Below are 19,862 nucleotides of genomic sequence, written 5' to 3' on the forward strand. Positions count from 1 at the left end.
TTTAAATGCGAAGAGGGCAAACCCCATTCCATCCTGACCACAGCCAGAAGGGTATGCTCAGCTTGGGGAGCTGTGGTCAGGAAAACCATTGAAGAAGCTGACCAGTATCCTGGAGAAGTCAATTAACTGATGAATGGTGTGCCGATTATGTCCTGTGTGGAAGAGATGGTGGTGCCATTGCCATCTAGCCAGCCGGAACAAGTGAAGTATGGAGCAAGAACCAAGACAAGGATGCAGTGACCATGCAAGGAAAGAACATTCACTTTGAAGCCAGATGGCCTGGCTAATCATCCTAGCTGTGTGGTTTCTGGAGAGTCCTACATACCCAACCATGAACTCAGTTACAAAAGGAAAGGATGGGGTGCCTGAGTGACTCAGTCGGTTGAGAATCTGACTTCAGCTCAGATCATGATCTCTTGGTTCATGAGTTCGAGCCCCACATTGGGCTCTGTGCTGAAAATTCAGAGTCTGGAGCCTGCTTCAAATTCTGTGTCTCCCTCTCTCTCTCTGCCCCTCCCCACTCACACTCGGTCTCTCTCTCTCTCAAAAAAAATCTATTAATATATATATATATTATATGTAAATATAATACATATATAAATATATATATAAAGGAATGATCTCTACCTCTCTCATAGGCTTAGAGGTACAACATTAGGATTATTGAAGATAATGTATAGAAAGGCACCATGCATGGAAAACAGCAAGCCTCCTATGTTAATCTTCCTTTAAGGGCTGGATGCTTACTCATAAGGGGTATCAGAGAACATTTGGCTATGTGTGGGAGGCTGGCCATAGTGTCCTCTAACTTCCCTTTGGTCCCTAAGGGATTGCACTCACAGCTGCCTTCAGAAGCTCCGACACTGTCTCCCTTACTTGCCCCTCCACCCATCCTAGAAGCCTGGAGTGGCCTAACTCTCAACAGGCATTAGCATTGCTTTAGCATGGGATGAGTCCTCCAGAGTTCCAAGTTCTGTGGCCAGCAGGCCACGCACATTCAGACATTGAAGTCGTGCATTCAGCTCTCCTCTCCCCCTCCACCACGAGTATAGAGCATCTTGGTTGAGATTTAAAATATTTTCAGAATTCATGTATGCAGAAAATGTTGTCTATCAGACAAGTGTCTGTACTTGAAAGGAACTATGAACATTTAGTATTCTACACCAAATGTTGAAACCAAAATTCAAGGGCATTTTGTTCTTTGAATCGGAGATGTTGTCATGCCTCTTCTTCCCTCTTCTACTTTTGTGTTGAGAGTTACTATTAAACAGGGAGCAGCAGCTATTTGTAAGGGGATTCAGTTTAAATTTCAGCTTCATGACTTACCAGCTCTGCAACCTACAGCAAGTTATTTAACCTCTCTGAACTTGAGCCTCCATATACAAAATGAAAGTAATAGTATTTACCTCTGGGGGATGTTGTGAGAATTCAAATAAGATGAAATGTGTGCTGGTGCCTGCAGCAAGTAGGAAATTAATACATATTAATGTGTTAATTTTTTCTCACTCGTTGATTTCGTTGGGCTGTTTCCATGAAACTGAAAAGGGGCATCATTTTTTCCCATCTTTGTCTCTCTCCCCAAGACAGACATCTGAATTGTGCTTTGTCAGGAGAAATAGCTTTTAGGGTTTGAGTCTTCATAGAGGAGGGAAATGTAACTCCCTTCACTTGCATTGTTTTGTTTGTTTGTGTGTTTGTCTTAAATTTTTATCCTGGATGCTGTGGCTGTTAGTTGCCCAGCTCAAGGCACATTCTCTCCGAACTGCTTAATATCAGAACCCCAATTTTTGGCAGGGCACTTTGCCTTCTTAGGGAAAAAACGGGCAGCCAAATGCTGCCATGCACTTAACGTTCTGGCTGAAGAGGTGTATACAGGAATGGTGTAGACTGATTCATACTTAAAGAAAGCCAACTTAGCTGAGGTGTGCCTCCAGTTTGCTCTTCTCGACTGTCCTCCTTCTTCCAGCTTGAACCTTGTCCTTGCCACCTACAGTACCAGTACGAATCCTGGATCATAAAGTAACCTTGAAGACATGATAGAGAATAAAGATAGGACCCTGAGTCTCTGTGGCCCCAAAGAAAGGAGCCACCATGACATTTTGACTTCTCAGTCTGACACTTCTTTCACTTGGGAGAGAAATAAGGCTGTATCTTGGGTTTAGCCACTGCTATTGATTTTCCCTCTTGTTTGTAGTCAACTCTAATGCTAACCAAGAAGCACAGTGTGTGGGGGGGTGGGGGGGAGGTGGGTGTTCCAGGGAGAAGAGTGTTGGAAACAAAGTTTCCTGATCCACTTTCCCTAAAAGGAGTCAGTCAGCTTTTCTCTTAGGAGGTGGCACAGGTGGTGACAGTATAGTTCTGTGTCATAGAGCAGAACAGTCTGGGAGAGGCATACAACTCATACATTCATCAAGAATTGTCACAGGGTATGGAGATCACTGTGGATGCCATCAGTATATAGATCTAGAGCAATTACTCTAGCTTGAGTTGAGGAAAGGAGGGTTCAGGAAGGCTTTGCCAGGAAGGTGTCTGTGCTCAGTAAGGCAGGATAATAGGCTTCAGCCACGTTGAAGAAAGGACCTGCATTCCAAGGTCTGCAGCCCTGACTGACACATCCCACACCCCGTGGCAGAGCACTGTGTCATCACTAATAACTTCTCCCTAGTCTTGATGTTTGTTCACATCTGCCACAATTTAAATCTGGCTCAAAGGCCACTCAAAATCCCAGTCACTCAGTCAGTGTTGGATACAGACAAGTGAACACTCGGGGAAGTCTGCATGTGGTAATTACCAGTTTAATCTCAACAACCTTGTGATTTGGGAAACACTCTTCCATGTAACTGTCAAATTAGCTGGAGAATTGCTCCCATACCTCCCATGGTGGGTAAGGGCAAATGCTTGGGGCATAGTGACCCAGCAGAAGCTCCAAGAGCCCTCCCAAGATGGCAGCCCAGTGCTCAGCAGGCAAAGAACGTCTGAACCTCATTGCCAAGAGGGCCAGGGCCCTGAGAGGTGCAATAATGTAGGTAATCAGGCAAGATTGATCAGCTCTTTAAGACATAATAGATATATTTTTTTTACTGCTTGCCTTTAGGGACGCACAGGAACATCAGAGGAAGAAAGAATTGAGGTTGACATTTATCCAGCATCTACTATATGTCAGACCATTATTTTATGCATTTAACATATATTGTCTTATTGAATCATCACATTAACACTTTAAAGGATATATTGGAACCCACATTATGTAAATGAGAATTACAATTACAAAAAGATTATGAGAATCCACGATTATGAAGGCTTCCCCGGGGTCACACAGGCAATCAAGGATTTGGGAATCCACTCCAGTCGACCTGCTTCCCCTACCCAAATCCCACACTGTCCCCTCACACCAAAGCACATTCCATACCAGGCTCCAATTCGAACTGACTCCATGAGGCAGAGAGACCACACTTTTATGAGTGAAGACAGGATGGAGAGAAGGCTAATAATGATGATGGACTAGCTATGCTTCTTGGTGTTTCTGTACCAGGAGCTGTGGAGATTTTCCCTGGTGGAGAACAGCTACCTGACAAGATATATTTACTGGAGATGTTTTATATTCCTTTCCCAAGGGGATAAATGTAGCTTCTGGTCTCTAACTAGGAGAAATAATTATGTGTGTTTCCTGTTTGTCCTCTGCCCAATAACGTTTGCCAAGCTGTTTGCTAATTACCCCAGAAACAACAGGTCCCCAACAGAAACAAAAAAGTGATCTATTATCTAGGTACCTTTTCACTCTGGGTTAGAGAAGAAAAGAGAAACACACCATATATCCTCAGTTAATGGGCAACCAAACAGATGACTTGGCAGAGAACAGGAGAAAGGACAAAAAATATCCTCTCTCTGCCACAGGAAATACATAAAGCAAAACAAAACTCAATATCACTGTCAAGTGCTCCTGGGTGCTCCCCTGAAGGGACAAACTCACAGTCCTGGTTTGGCTATGTTATAAACTTGAAAGCTATCTTTCCTTTGCCCCTAAATTATCCAGAGCTATTTCATCTCTCTTCCTCAGAAGAATCTTGACAACCCCTTTGGCACCTGGGAGATGGCCAGGTACAGCAGGAAGAACACGGAATTTGAAATCATTAGACCGGAGATTAGATCTGGCCCCACCACTTACTACCTGTGTAACCTCAGGCGACTCATCCTTAGGAGTCTTACCAGACTGTTGAGAGGAGCAAACAAGAAATAGGTATGTGTAAGCATTTTGCAAACTCACAGGCGCTCTATAATTTAAAAGGAAAAAAGTAAACATTGATGGGTCATACCATTAAGATACAGAAAGTACAAGTCACAGTCACAGGAGAACGTTAATGGACACAGGAGAACGAAAGGGGAATGTTCCCCTTTCAGTGAGCACCTACTAATTGCCAGGTATTATCTCCTTCCAGGGAGGTACTATTTGCATGCCCATTTCACAGATGAAGAGGCTGCCACTCAGATAAGGTGATTTATTCATGGTTACAGAGCTGGTAAATGGCAGTTTGATTTCAGATACTAGTTGGTCTGACCCCAAGGCCCACGTATGTTTCCAGGGTACCACCTTAGCATTTTCATCAAAATTCAAATAAAAACTTTGTGTCACCTGACACCAGTGACGTATCATGAAATACATATAGCTGGATGCCACTGGCAATGCTCAACAGCTGGCTCATCTCCTGACTGGCACAACACCCAGATGGAGGTTGGGACTGATTGATTGATTGCTCTCAGTTTGTCTGTCTCCTATGTCAGTGCCACTCTTTGGAGTGAGGTCACCTCTGCTCAGTGGACACAGAAGGAAACTAATGAGCATATTGGAGAAAGAAGGCAATTTGTGATTGAATTCTGAACTTGTCTTCTTCCCACATGCCCTGCAAGTTGCTCCGTTAAAATTCTCGGGTTTAGGGGCGCCTGGGTGGCGTAGTCGGTTAAGCGTCCGACTTCAGCCAGGTCACGATCTCGCGGTCCGTGAGTTCGAGCCCCACGTCAGGCTCTGGGCTGATGGCTCAGAGCCTGGAGCCTGTTTCCGATTCTGTGTCTCCCTCTCTCTGCCCCTCCCCCATTCATGCTCTGTCTCTCTCTGTCCCAAAAATAAATAAATTTTGAAAAAAAAAATTAAAAAAAAAAAATTCTCGGGTTTAAAATCTATTCGTTTTAGGGCCGCCTGGGAGGCTCAGTTGGTTAGGTGTCCAACTTCGGCTCAGGTTATGATCTCGTCGTTTGTGAGTTCCAGCCCCGTGTCGGGATCTGTGCTGACAGCTCAGAGCCTGTAGCATCTGCTTCGGATTCTGTGTCTCCCTGTGTCTCTGCCCCTTCCCTATTCGCACTCTGTCCCTCCCTCTCAAAAAAATAAATAAACATCAAAAAATTTTTAAATCCATTCATTTTATACAAAGATAAAATGAGTGCATGTGAAAATTGGTGACTTTTGAGTCACGTCTGTGGACTTGTTATTGTAATGTGCCAATATCAATTTCCTGCTTTTGACAATGTAGAGTGGTTCTATAACATGCCACCATTGGAGGGGATTTGAGGGATGTGTACATGGGATCTTCTGTACTATTGTTGGAACCTAATACGTACTCTTTCAATTCATGTTACTTTCCCCCCTTGTTCTTTTTTTTTTTTTTTTAATGTCTGTTTTTGAGAGAGAGACATACAGACAGAGCTCCAGCAGGGGAGGGGCAGAGAGGGAGACACAATCTGAAGCAGGCTTTAGGCTCTGAGCTGTCAGCACAGAGCCCAATGTGGGGCTCGAACTCACAAACCACAAGATCATGACTTGAGCTGAAGTCGAAGGCTTAACTGACTGAGCCACCCAGGCGCCCCTCCCCACCTTGTTCTTATCGGAGTGACCCAGCCCGGAGCGACCCAGCCCCCTTCACTACTCTCATAATACCCAACACTTACCTTGATCTTGGCACTTAAAGCCTGTTCTGATTTCTTCCATTATCTTTTATATCTTATTGCTAGACTCTGAACTCATAGAAGGCAGGGATATTTCCTGTATGCACTGTATCTCAGGTAACTGTATGGAGTCTGGTCCATAAATTTTTGCTGAATATATAGAAGAATAGATGAGTAAGCTATAATAAATATAGTGAGCTTGCTAGTAAGAAACCTGTGGATAACTCACCAGGGAGACCCAGGGTAATGTTGCTATAGTTTCAGGGGCTGCCGTACGATGCCCAGTCTGTTCCCAGAGGCCCTCTTCCGCAGGTCATTTCACTTACCTGGTATGTCAGGTGCATAATGGGAAGTACAAATGGTAGGAACTGAAAGTAAGTAAAAAGCCTTTCTCACACACATAGTTCCACCAGAGATTTGTGCAGCAATTTTCGAAGTGAAATAGAAAGGGAAAATTGATGAGATAAAATATAAAATCAGAGGGAAAAAAAGAAACTTTTCTTTTGTATCATATGAACTCTTGCAGTTACTGTTATTGGGAAATGAATGTTCCTATTTTCTTGGAAGAGTCATATGGCACTGGGCATGTCACCAAGGTGCAATTTGATCAGCATTAAGTGATGCTGTAGACTTTGGGGTTCAGAATGGAATTTTAACAGAAACAATAAAACAGTTGTGATGGACCTTTTCTAACTTCATGAAGTGAAATATTGGTCCTGGAGTTGAAAATGGGACTCCCGGCTTATCAGTGCACATTATACAGATGCCTAGTGAGCAAAATAAGCACCAGACCAGTTGATGAGCCTCAGGTACATTCTACACCATACTTTCACTGTTTTTCAGGCATATTTGACTTACCTTTCTTTATTTCACAATTAACTTTAAAATTAGAATGCTGTTGGTTTGGTAGGTAGAAAGCTTGATGCAGTTGTCATTGCCTATCTATAGGTATTAAAAGTTGCAGAATGATGGGGGCGCTTGGGTGGCTCAGTTGGTTAAGCATCTGACTCTTGATTTCGGCTCAGGTCATGATCTCACGGTCCGTGAGTTCAAGCCCTGCATTAGGCTCTGCACTGAGAGCCTACAGCCTGCTTGAGATTCTGTCTCCCCATCTCTGCCCCTCCACTGCTGTCTCTTTCTATCTCTCTCTCTCAAAATAAATAAACATTAAAAAAATTTTGTTAAAAATTTGCAGAATTAGGATCAGTACCTCAGGAGATACCCGTTGCAATAATGCTCCCCTCTTTCAAGAAACGCTGTATCACCAGTGGCCATAGTATGGGAAAGACCAGATATCAATAGCTTTGAATTGAATAGTGAACCTGAAAAGTTTTACTTTGAGTGTGAAGAAGTTTTATTAGTACCTTAATCAATTAATTTCACTTTTAAAAAATAAATGCACAAGAATTACATGTGGCAAAAGCTTATGTCTAAATAAGTCTAAAGGAGCTCTTTTCGATGAGTTTTTTAAAGACTCAGAGTGATAAGAAATTACTGTGCCATAGTTTAATTGGAAGCAGTTTTTCTTTTCTAGTTGTCTATATAATAATGATACACCTTAAAATTGACGGTTCCTGGATACAATGAAATAAATTGTGTTCTGGGTACAAGTGTCAAAATTCAAGTTTATAAAACATATTCCCAAATCAATTATGTAAAACCAATTAGAGGAGTGACCTAAAACCACTTTCTGCAAGCAATTACTGTCAATATCCAATAGTTGGAGAGAGAAAAGTTTTTAAAGTTTAATTTCATTGAAAATAGAAATTCAAATGATATATAGCAAAAATGGAAATTACCCATATTACATTGAAGAGCCCCCCAAAAAGTTAATAATAACATAGTAAATGTATCTCTTGAGTCCCCTGAGCATAGGGACACAGCCCTCCCCTGGAGGGAGTAGCACATGGCTCCATTAACTAGGATTGTCTTTGTTTTTTAATTACTATTAGGTTTTTTATTTTAATTCCAGTATAGTTAACATACAGTGTTATATTAGTTTCAGGTGTAGAATATAGTGATTCAACAACTCCATACACTACTCGGTGCTTATAATTAGGATTGTCTTTGAATCAAAATCTTCAGGTTTCAAAAGTAGAAGGGTAAGGCACCTGGGTGGCTGAGTCAGTTAAACATCCAACTCTTGGTTTTGGCTCAGGTCATGATCATGCGGTTGATGAGTTTGAGCCCCACGTCAGGCTCTGTCCTGACAGCATGGAGCCTGCTTGGGATTCCCTGCCTCCTCTCTCTGCCCCTCCCCAGCTTGCTCTCTCTCTCTCCCTCACGCCCTCAAAAACTAAATAAACATTTAACAAAATTCAAAAGTAAAAGAGCACCTAAACAGAGCTCTTCACTGTACAGATGAAGGAATTGTCACAGGGTTGATTCTGATGCTTAAGTCACTCACAAGGTTGTTCTCAATCTAAGACTGTACTTACACACCAGAAACATGAAAGAAAAATATACATTCAAAAATAACATAAATATCAGCTGAATCATGGATCATCAAAAGACTTTGGTCCACTTAGGGGAGCCTGGGTGGCTCAGTTGCTTAAGCGTCCGACTTCAGCTCAGGTCATGATCTCACGGTCCGTGAGTTCGAGCCCCACATTGGGTTCTGTGTTGTCAGTTCAGAGCCTGAGGCCTGCTTCGGATTCTGTGTTTCCCTCTCTCTGCGCCTCCCCCGCTTACGCTCTGGGTCTCTCTATCAAAAAATGAATAAATGTTTAAAAAAAATTAAAAGAAAAGACCTCAGTCTACTTCAACATCCATTGAATGTCTTGCTGCTGCCTTACCTAGAGGATCTCATGTAAGAGAACACTCACAAACCCTATTGCCCAGCCTAAAATATGAGGAATCTGAAGCCTAAAGGTTACAGTGCTTTGTCCTAGGTCACATGGCTATTGGGAGCAGTGAGAAGCAAATCAAGTTCTGTGATATCCATGTCATTGCTCTCTTTCTGTCACGTGACACTGCCTCAAGGTACAACCATGGAAGAAATGTTGCACTCTTCTGAAACTGACACTCTCAAGGGAAAGAACAAATATGAAGATACATAGTTAAATGCATTTGATCTAGTGCCTCATAGAGGTCTGGACACCAGTGGTCTGTTCCTCTCTACCTTTGCTTATAGCTGGAGTGGTCCCCTCCCTCTCTATCTACCACAACATTTTCTGCGGTTAACTCCTACTCATGAATTAAGCTTTAACACAAACATCAGTTCTTAAAGAAGAACTCTTAATACCAATTACTGGCTTCTTACTCTCTGCTCCCCTAGACCCCATGTTTCCCTTTATCATTGCATTTATGCCATTACATATCAATATCACATAGGCCATTAGATAATGAGCTCCCCAAGGACAGGTAATAGCCTTTTCATCTTTAGATCCTCAAGGCTAGCACTGATAACAGGACTGTTGAATGAATCCCATGCCCCATGTGGATTGCTAAAATTTACTTGTCCCCTCTATAAGCAGAGACCCTTTGCTTCTCTACACTAGTAACCGCAATCAAAATATTTTAAGTGGTGAGGCATATGAGGAAGAAAGCAGTCTAGCTCGCTTTATTAAAAATTGGATGACTAATTTCCCCAAACACATAATAGAAACAAGGTTGGGGATAGTCTGTGGAAGGTGCTGACCGTGTGTCATGCAGCTTAGAGAAAAAAAGAAATCAGGATTTGATAAATCATTACACGTTCTTTTTCTAAGATGTCATATTCCTCTATCATTTGGTCAGTGCCTGTACTTCTGTGCATCACACTTTCTTATAGAATGTTTTAGGATGGCAGCATCAAGGCAGCCTGAAGAGAAGTTAAGGCATGTCTAGGAATTGGTGAATGAATGGATGAGAGTGGGTTCAGGAATCCAGGATCCTCTCACATTCCTCTCCTGCTTCTTTCTCGTTTTCCTCAGTAGCCCAAGAGTCTTTTCAAAACAAATCCCTCAGGAAACCTGGGTGGCTCAGTTAGTTAAGTGTCTGACAGTTGGATTTTGCTCAAGTTACAAGCTCACCGTTCATGGGCTCTGCGCTGTCAGCACAGAGCCTGCTTGGGATTCTCTCTCTCTCCTCTCTCTGTCTCTCTCTTTGCCCTTCCCCATTCACTCTCTCTCTCTCTCAAAAATAAATAAAATTTAAAAAAAATAAAAATTAAGGGGTGCCTGGGTGACTCGGTCAGTTAAGCGTCTGACTTCAGCTCAGGTCATGACCTCACAGTTCGTGGGTTCAAGCCCCACTTCGAGCCCTGTGCTGACAGCTGACATCCTGGATCCTGCTTCGGATTTTGCGTCCCCCTCTCTCTCTCTGCTCCTCCCCCACTCACGCTCTGTCTCTGTCTCGTTCAAAAATTAATAAACATTAAAAAAATTAAAAAATAAATGAATAAATAAAATAAATACAAATCCCTCAACATGTCACTCCTGATTATTAGAACCTATTAAATTAAATTATTAAACATCCCACCGGAAAATACCTACCAGGCCTTGCAAGATTGCCCCCAACCTATTCTGACGTCTTCCCCCACAACTCACCTCTTCTCTCACTACACAACAGCTACATTGACTCTCTCCCCTCCGTGAACATGCCTAGAACCGTTGTGATCCACATTCCTCCTTCTGGAGCTTTACCCTTCTCTCTTCATCTGGCCAGCTCCTCCTCCTTCAAATCACTGCTAGATATCACTTCCTCTAGGAAGTCTCACCTGATCCCATAAGCCTAAGTGGGATCTGTTATCTGTTGCATTCCATAGTTCTCCACTGGAGCACCTATTACAGATGAAATTAAATCATTATGAGTACAATAATTAGTTGGATAACTCTCTCCCCTATTTGGCCTCCTCCCAGGGGCAGAGACTGCCTGTCTTTTTCACTACTCCCTCCTCAGCGCACAACACGGTGTCATTAATGTTCAATGCTCTGTGTTGGAAAAAAATGTATATTTTTGGACAAAAGAAAAGGAATAAGTGAATGAATGAATAAATAACGATTCCTTTGGGATGAAATGGGTACCATGTAATACAAGATAACATGTTCCTCCTTCTACCCTTCCCATCCTGCGAACCACTTTCCCACCCTGCAGCTGCCTTCTCAAAGAATCTCAGAATCTCTGCTCTTTAAATCGTGAAAGCTTGCTGCTGGGAACACCCACAGACGCTCTCTACAAACACACACAACTCACTCTGAGTAATCGTATTGATTCGGAATTAACGGCCATTCAGATACCTCATTGAAGATGCCATCTGGGATGTTATTGCTCTTCAGAGGTAGATCATATTCTGAGAAAATCTGTCAAAACGTAGAAATAACTCATCAAAATGGCCATTGCAGAACGTAGCCGCGCTTCAAAGAGAAGCAGACTCTGATGATTCAGGTTTCATTCCCCCTAAGACGCAGGAGGAGGAGAGGCTGTTTCTTTCCTCTGTTTCTAAGAGTCAAGAGAAATGGAAAGTTGAGACGTGCAGAAAATGATCTTGGACTCCTTTGCTCATTCAGAGACATCTCCCTGAAAAGAAATGTTTCTCAAGAGTATCGCTGATCCTGAGGGTATGTGTTTAGGCAGAACTCAGTTTCAGTTCTTTCCTGGCCACTTTACTGTAGAGTTTGCCTATTTTCCTCGTATAAGTACCCCCACCATGTTCTGATTCAAGCAATGATGGTTCATCAGCTAGCTCCCCAAAGTATAACAATTAAACATTGCAGGCCAATACAAGCCAGCTTCGAAAAACCACAGGAGGAGCATGTTCGTGTCCTACCTGCCCTCCTTCTGGGTTGCTGCCAGGCCTTGATTGTGCCTGGAGAAACCCAAAATACAGGCGTCTCAGTAGATGCCTGCCTCCTCCACCACTCATGGGGAGCACCTGGTGGTAGCCCAGGTGCTCCTGGCTTCCGCATCATCTTTTTCATCTCCACAGAAGACCCACCCTCCGTGGGCAGCACACCATTGTCATACTTGGGAAATCCAGTATTATTCACCAGGCACCTTTGAATTGAAAATAACATTTGAAAAGGATTATCGGGGGCAAAGTCATCAACTGCTGTGTACTCATTGAACTCAAAACAATACAAGATTGATTACTTTTGTAGTGTATGCAAATTACAGATGGCATTGGTATTACTAAACCCTTAGTATTTGACTTCACCTCCAAGTGCTTCACAATTATTGTTTTTAAATCAAGAAGCTGGATTTTTTTGTGTTTTGGATTTTGTTTTGTTTTGTTTTTCTTTTTACAAAATCAGTTTATATATGTATGTATACCCTTCTTCAGAAAACAAAAGTGAGGAAACAAATCACATCTAAAGTATACTAATTAAACTTAAATGCTCATAGGAAAAAAGCACTTTATCAAAATGACCTCAATCCTCTGAGGTTTCTGACCTCCTGCATGGCACCTATAATAAAATGTCATGCCTTTGCGTGGGTGGTTCCTTTGACTCTAATTGAAGGTTTTACCTTTTCCCTTTACCTTTTCACAGCTTGGCCTAGTAGATTTATCATCTTCACTTCCAACATATCATGGGTATTAGCATTAATTTACCTAAGTGTCTTCCATATGCACAAACACTCTTTAAGGAGATTGAGCTGTAGGACCTTGGACACAGATAGGGGTATAAGAGGGAAGAATTCTTTAACATGGTCTGGGGGGGTGGTGGCAGGGAACAGGTGTGCTAATATTTGCATAGCACTTACTGAATACCCACACAAGATTCTGAGCATTACATAAATTATCACACTGTATTATCACAACATTTTAAGAAGACATATATTATTCCCCTCATTAAAAAAAATGCAAAAACAGATGCTGAGCACTTAAAGAAACTTTCCCAAAGTGGTACATCTGAAACTGGACAAGGCAGGATTGGAAACTAGGTCCTTCTAGTTGCAAAAACCATTGCTTTCTGTGTGGCATCACTCTGCCGTATAAATCTGTGCCCCAACAGCTGTCTGGAAGCTTGTCTCATTCCTTCCATCTATTTCAAGTCAAAAACAAAGGCACCTTCTGTTTCCACCTTGTCTAAAACTTGAACTTGAGATGATGTCACGGGATAGTCAAATTAAATCAGTACAGATTGATCAAGGTCTTACTTCATTGGAAATGCTATGCTGGGTGTAAAATAACTGCAGAGTCCTTCCCAGTGGGAAAGTTGGCTCTTCTGCAGAGAGAGATGTTGAGTATGAGACAGAACCTGATTACAACCAGACCTGAGCTCTTTCCCTCATCCCTTGAGCCCTGCTTGCTCTGCTCACATCAGAACCTTCTGGTTCTCCTCCCCCTCAGTTTCCAAGCCACCTAGAGCCTACCTGTGCCTCAGCTCTAAATCCGTATGTACCCCTGCCCCATGTAACCATAATCACTGCCATTACCCCAGCACTTGGTTGTATTATCTCTTTCCTGGACTATTTAAACAACTTTGAAGCTGACATCCTTCTTTGTTTCATACTACACGTACACCCAGATTAATCTTGTGTTTATAAATTCAGCCTTTATCATGACACTGCCTGTCTCCAAATGATTTACACACTTAAAAAGAATGTAAATAATATTTTCTCAAAACAAAGAATCTTGCTTAGAAGCTTAGAAACAAAACAGGTGAGAACAGATCATCTTTAGTTTAGACCTGAGAATTGGGGGCCCTTGCCCTTTGGATTCCCCCTTCCTTAGGCCCCGAGCACATCCAAGGCACCTCCATGTAAACACTCAAACACGTTGCAGTTTGAGATCACTGGCCTGAGAAAAAAATCCCAGGTCATTAGTACAATATTCACGGACTTTCAGCCCTTCTGTATAGTGGGCTTAAGAGCCACCCCGTAGGGTTGCCGTAAGATTCGGAGTCAATACACTCAAGGACTTAGAACACTTCCAGTACATGGTAAGTGCTCAGTTAATCGAGTTTGCTTGTTTCCAATCCTTCACCCATTTCTGAACCCTAAGCTTCAGTTTACATGAGCTTCTCTGCCCAGTGTTTTCCTTCCTCATTTATCTGTCTCTAGTCATGCCCTTAAAACTATTTCCTCAGCCTAAAATCCCTTTGCCATCTCATTTCTGCATGTTCAACCAGGTCCCTCTTCCAGGACTCATGGCCTCCTGAATTATTATCTCAGCCAAGAGCCATCCCTCCTACCTCTGAGCATTTGTAGACTTGTACCTGGGCCTTTCCCAGAACCTGGTTGCAGCATTAATTGTGCTATTCGGTTCCATCTCTCCCACCCTAATGGACATGCTGAATCTGAGCCATTTTTTTCCCTTGCCTCTATCCCTATGTACCATGGTAGGTTCCCAGTAAATGTTGAATAAGTTACAACTCACTTCATCCCTTGAAATGATGATGTGATGCCACCACTTTGGCATTGCCACTGCTGAGTTAATCAAGGATACCTATGACTGTGAGATACCAACAAATGTTATTTGAAAGCTAAAATGTCATGAAAGGTGAACAGGCCTTTCTCAAAATATTTTTGATTGAATCATACAGTGCTTGCATGTCAACCTCATTTTATTCCAGGTTATATTTCATTCCTGTTGTTGACCTGGAGTTTTTCTCCAGCAGGTTGTTGGCCGTCATGCTGCTCTGGCCCCAGCCTGTGGGTCACGAGTCTACTGAATGAAGAATCCCAGACAAGGTAAGCTGCCCATAGCTCTGAGCTTGCCTCTGTGGTACCTCCCCCTCCTCAGCTCTGCCTAGGTTGGACCACTTGGCTCTCATACCTGGATTACTGGGGTCAGCCTTCTAAGCTAACCCTGCCTCATCTCTTCTCTACTTGGCCATCCTTCAAAGCCCCCTGAGTGGGGTTTTATAAAGCAGGGATGTGACCACATTATTTATTTTATCCTTTCTTAAAAGCCATCATTAGCCACATTTCCCAAAATTTGATCCACAGAATTATCAGAAGCACTTGGAGAGCTTGGTAAAACGCTGATTCCTGAGCTCTGTCCTGGACCCAATAAGTCCTGGCAGACAGCATTTTTCAATAGCTTCAAAGGTGATTTCTGTGCACACAAAGGGTTTTTTTTTTTAACTTTATTTAATTTTGAGAGACAGAGAGACAGAGCATGAATGGGGGAGGGGCAGAGAGAGAGGGAGACACAGAATCTGAAGCAGGCTCCAGGCTCCCAGGTCCCAGCTGTCAACACAGAGTGCGACGCGGGGCCTGGACCCACAAACCTTGAGATCATGACCTGAGCCTAATTCAGACGCCCAGCCAGCTGATCCGCCCAGGCACCCCTATGCACACAAAAGTTTAAGCAACCACAACTTAAATACGGGCCAGTTGTCCATGTCAGCATCCCCTGGAAGCAGCAGCGTCTTTCTCATCTTGGTCCCGTGGAACCTCCTCATTTCCCCCATGGGCACACTCTTGCCCTATGAAATACTTTTGCTTCCCTCTTGCTGTCTAGGAGATGTCACTGCTTCTAGAAAACTTAGTTTCCTATAGGCATGTTCAGTTTACCCCACTCAAGGTGCCTTACCTTACCTCCTAAAGCACTGTTCTGTGAATGTTGATTTACATGCTTTTCCTCCAACCCCCATAAGTCACCCCCATAAGTCCACCATAAGTTGGAACCATGTGTGGATTTAAAGTCAGTATAATACTGTGGGTTTTGAGCCATGGGCTCATGTAGTATGCTTCTTCTCTGTGGCTTTCTCACTGAGTGACAATGGATATATCCATGTATCTCCCTGGGCCTTGGTTTTGTTATCTAAGATGACTACATCACTAATCACTACCCAACTTTCCTTTTTTTGGGACTAAATGTGATAATACATGTGAAGGGCTTAGAAGGGTACTCAATAAATACTAGTCACACTTTTGTTGTTATCAATATTATCATTCCCTTATCTTGTTATCTCAAGGGTGAAACAAAATGCCTGCCACAAAGGGACATTAAATCACTATAGACCTTACCTCCTTGTAAGGCTCTTCGGATAAGGTCTATATCCTTGGTAGAAAAAAAATAAAGTAGCATTACTTTTCTTTTCTCCCTCTTACTTTATATAAGATAAATGTCCAGACTTTGCTGGCTTATAAACCAGAACTCAATTCCATGTGAGGTTCCTGTGACTGCTGATGGTTCTCTCATGGTACAGGCAGAAGAGAGCCGCAGGAGAGGTATCAGCACATTGTGTCTCAACCATGAAAAAGATTGCTCTGTATTGACCACTGAATACCAGAGACCAGGCTCAAATGTAAAAGACTTTAGTGGACATTCTGGGTGAGAAAGGAGAATAAAGAGCAATGATTATAACCATTTACATTGATTGAACAGCCTTCAACACTCTTTATCCAGTCAAGAAATATTTATTAAGCACCTACTGTGGGGAAGGCATCTACTATACATGATACAAAAAATGTTATACTAATGATTAGTCAAAAATCCCTGTACTTAGGTAGTTTACATTCCCATAGGGAGAAAGAGTAAATAAAAACAATAATAAGCAGGGCGCCTGGGTGGCTCAGTTGGTTGAGCTTCTGACTCTTGACTTAGGCTCAGGTCATGATCCCAGGGTTGTGGGATTGAGCCCTGCATTGTGCTCTGTGCTGAGCCTGGAGCCTGCTCAAGATTCTGTCTATCTCTCCCTCTGCTCCTCTCCCGCCCATTCTCTCTCTAAAAAATAATTTAAAATAAAAACAATAAAAAGCATAAAAACCTACAGATTATGATATGTGCTAAAGAGCATAAAAGGAAATAGAGCACCATAAGGAGGGTGTTTTGTATTACCTCAGTAGCCCATCATTGAGTAGACAGATTCTATAGTGTTCTTAACTGAAAAAACTGAAGCACAGAGAGGGGAAGTAATTTGCCCAACTAGCAAAGAATCAAGTTAGAATTTGAATTCAGGCCATCTGACTTCAGAGTCCGTGCTGTCAACCACAGTGTACCCCCACAACCAATGTCAGTGGTCCGGGCAGGAGTGACAACTTGCCTTGTTTGTGGCTACCGTGTGCAGTTGGACAGTGGGACAGCTGGCCTCCTACATAAACAGCATCCTGAGCATGTCTGCTCTTCAGGGATCCAGGCCCTAAATGCAGTGAGGACCAGAGAGATGAAAATGATTTTCCTTCACTCCAGCCTAATGCCCTTATTCATTGGCTGTGGTCATACCTTCAGTCTCCTTCCAGGATGACTGACAATGTCCATGTCCAGTTCTTTCAGAGAAACCCAGTCCCTCCCTGCAATTAAAATACATTAGAAAAGAATTGTGCAACCTCAGTGTGATTTACTCTCTGCCTAAATCACCTGCACTCAAGTGGCTCAAGGTTTCCATTTTCTTTAGGGTCTTTGGGTGGGACGTTGTTTAATATTCTAGTGTAGTGTCTAAGAGACCCTTGAAGTGATTTCCATGGAAAAAGAGACAATCTGCTACAATGATAAATGCAAAGTTCAGTCTGAGAGACAGAAAACAATTTAAAGGTTTGAAATGGCAATTTTCACGTTTCAAAACTCTTAGACACTGTCATATCCAGAGCTGTCTGTGATAAGTACTACAACTAGGACATCCCAGAACTGCTGAGATTGAGAGAATCTAAATGGCTGACCCATCCATCAATCCATGCCAGAACAGAGCGAGCTCTTCAGCAGTGGTGAAGCCCCCTCTGAGCAATGCTGTGGCGTAGTCCTATTGTCGTACATCTCTTTCCATCCACACTCTGCTTGCACCCACTTCTCTGTGTCCGCTCCTGCTTATTCCTGCCGGACAAAGTTATCCTGATTCTTTTCTACTTCCTAAAAGCCCTCTCATTTTATCATGGTATCTGGTTCCCACCTCCTCTGTGAAGCCCTTCAATGAGAGCTTGGACCACCTCTGCATCTCCAAAATTGAGATGCCCCCAGATTGACATGAGCAGTTCTCACAGTGTTTTTGTGAATCTACCTTCTCCCTACTATTGTCACATACGCTTCATGCTCATACACATTCACTCTCTGCCCATATTTATTGAGCAGAAACTGCTTTCCATACCTGAGAACTATAGACATAGAACCAGACTGGTAACTGTTCCCATAGAACTTTTAATAGAATAATAAAGCATCCATATATTTCCCTTCTGTTCCACACACATGTGCATTATATGCACGCAGTAAATACCTGATGATTGACTGAATTATTGATTGATTAATTAATGTTTTTCCTTACTCAAAAGCTATGATCCTGTGCTACACCAGGCAGTGTGCTAAGCACTGCGGTTTCTGGGTGGGCATAAAAGAAATAGTGTCCATGCTCATGAAGCTTTGAACCAAGGTACCTATGTAAAGCCTAGGATTAAGTCATTAATTTTTAAAGAAATATAGTTTGTAGAAAGACTTCTAGACAAATGCATCCTTTCACCAAGAGCATCCATACTAACTTAACATCCAACTAACTGCTTTTACTTCAAAGATGTTACTTAATCCACACAATTGTATGTGGTTGGTACAGCTCTGAAGGTAAGAACACTGATGATCAGAGAGGTTAAGTGACTTCAGCCTGTGCCTGAGTGGTAGAGCTGGGAACCCCTTGCGGGTCCCCTGAGTCCAAACTCCAAACACTGTGCCCAAACATCTGGGAATGATTCTCTTACTTTTAAGGATCAGAACTGTGCCACAGTCCCTTACACAATCAAATAATAGAGAGATGGAGTTGAGATTCTCATGCAGACTGTTAAGTATTATGGAAAAATAAATGAGAAATAATGATAGTTATGTCAGGAAGCAGGATTTTCAGTATGAAAGAAAGAACATGAAGATGTAAGACTGAAGGGATCAAGTAAAAACCTTGCAGTCAAATGAGATTTATTTTTATTTTTATCCCTGCAAAAATTATACCTCAGATTTGATCTTGAAAATATCTAGAAACATGGAGGATTACTCAGTTTTAATGTTCAAAATATTTTATTAGTTTAATCTGTATCCAAAGATTTTTTAAACATTGGATAAGATCGTTTGTTAGAGAATAGATGGAGACGGGATTTCGTTCAATTCTTAAATAATTCAGTTACTGTTCACAAAATACTTTGAGTAATGTAGAAGGAGACTTTACAACATAATGGAGTATCCTCAACTTACATCTTCATTTTACAATAATATTAAGATCATATTTCCAAGATCCCTATAGAGTCATGATAAGGTAATCCAAGTAATTTTTCTTACAAACAAAAGAGATCTGTTTCTTACAGGCTAATTATGTACTATTCCAATAAAAGATCCAAGACTTCTCCAGGCTCTGTCTCCACACCATAAATAAGAGCATCAATAGTAAGTAATCCTTGTATTCTTGCTTCGGCCAAGAGAATATCTAGTTATTAGTTGTGGCTCCGTTAGGTTTTTCCTTGGATTTCTAACTCATTCCTGAGAAGAAGGGTGCATTGTGTTTTACGTTAGCAATATTTCTTGTTGATTCTCATAACTCCACTTAATGAAAAATAGAACTTGGTCTGGATTCTTAGTGTCTTGTGGCTCTTTGTTGAGAACTAATGGATTTGAGACACAAATCCATTGCAGTAGTGTGGGAAACCATCAATATATTTTAAAGTCAGCTGGTATAGTGGAAAAAAAATAATGAAAGGCTGGAGACTCAGCTTTGGGTTCTAGCTTCCTGACCTCTTGTGAGTAAACTTTGGAAAGTTATTTAACTGCGTGGAGTCTTTGTTTCTTCAGCTATAAAATGGGCTAACCCTTATAGGATCTTTAGAAGGACGGAAATAAGATCATGTAAAATATTTTGCATAAGGTAGTATCCAATACATAGTATTTATTCCTTTATCTTCTGAGCTCGAATATTATGACTTTCTACTAGATTTTTAAAGAGTAATTCACCACATTTATGTATTTATTTACATACTAAATGTGTATTCATATCTATCTATATGTCTTATAAATGAAGATTTTTACTTTATATGGAATTTATAAGTCTGTCTCTTTCAAATTTAATGTTCTTTAAAATTCATCTCTTTCTGTC

At 41.9% G+C, this 19,862-nt stretch overlaps 1 long non-coding RNA gene across 4 annotated transcripts in view; it reads left to right on the forward strand.

Annotated features, from left to right (window-relative positions):
• The window catches only part of LOC121045395 (uncharacterized), a 467,047-nt gene that overhangs the window by 257,608 nt on the left and 189,577 nt on the right, over window positions 1–19,862 (forward strand). For 2 of the 4 annotated variants that reach the window (XR_005797730.1, XR_005797731.1), the window contains exons 4-5: window positions 4,058–4,237; window positions 14,475–14,550. This is a non-coding gene — a long non-coding RNA (uncharacterized LOC121045395). Of the gene's footprint in view, window positions 1–4,057; window positions 4,238–14,474; window positions 14,551–19,080; window positions 19,568–19,862 lie in introns of those variants that run through there. The other 2 variants (XR_005797729.1, XR_005797732.1) reach the window with 2 other exon arrangements.

Source organism: Herpailurus yagouaroundi, unplaced genomic scaffold (genome assembly GCF_014898765.1).
Source record: "Herpailurus yagouaroundi ecotype Mexico unplaced genomic scaffold, PumYag 190, whole genome shotgun sequence".
Lineage (NCBI taxonomy): Eukaryota > Metazoa > Chordata > Mammalia > Carnivora > Felidae > Herpailurus > Herpailurus yagouaroundi.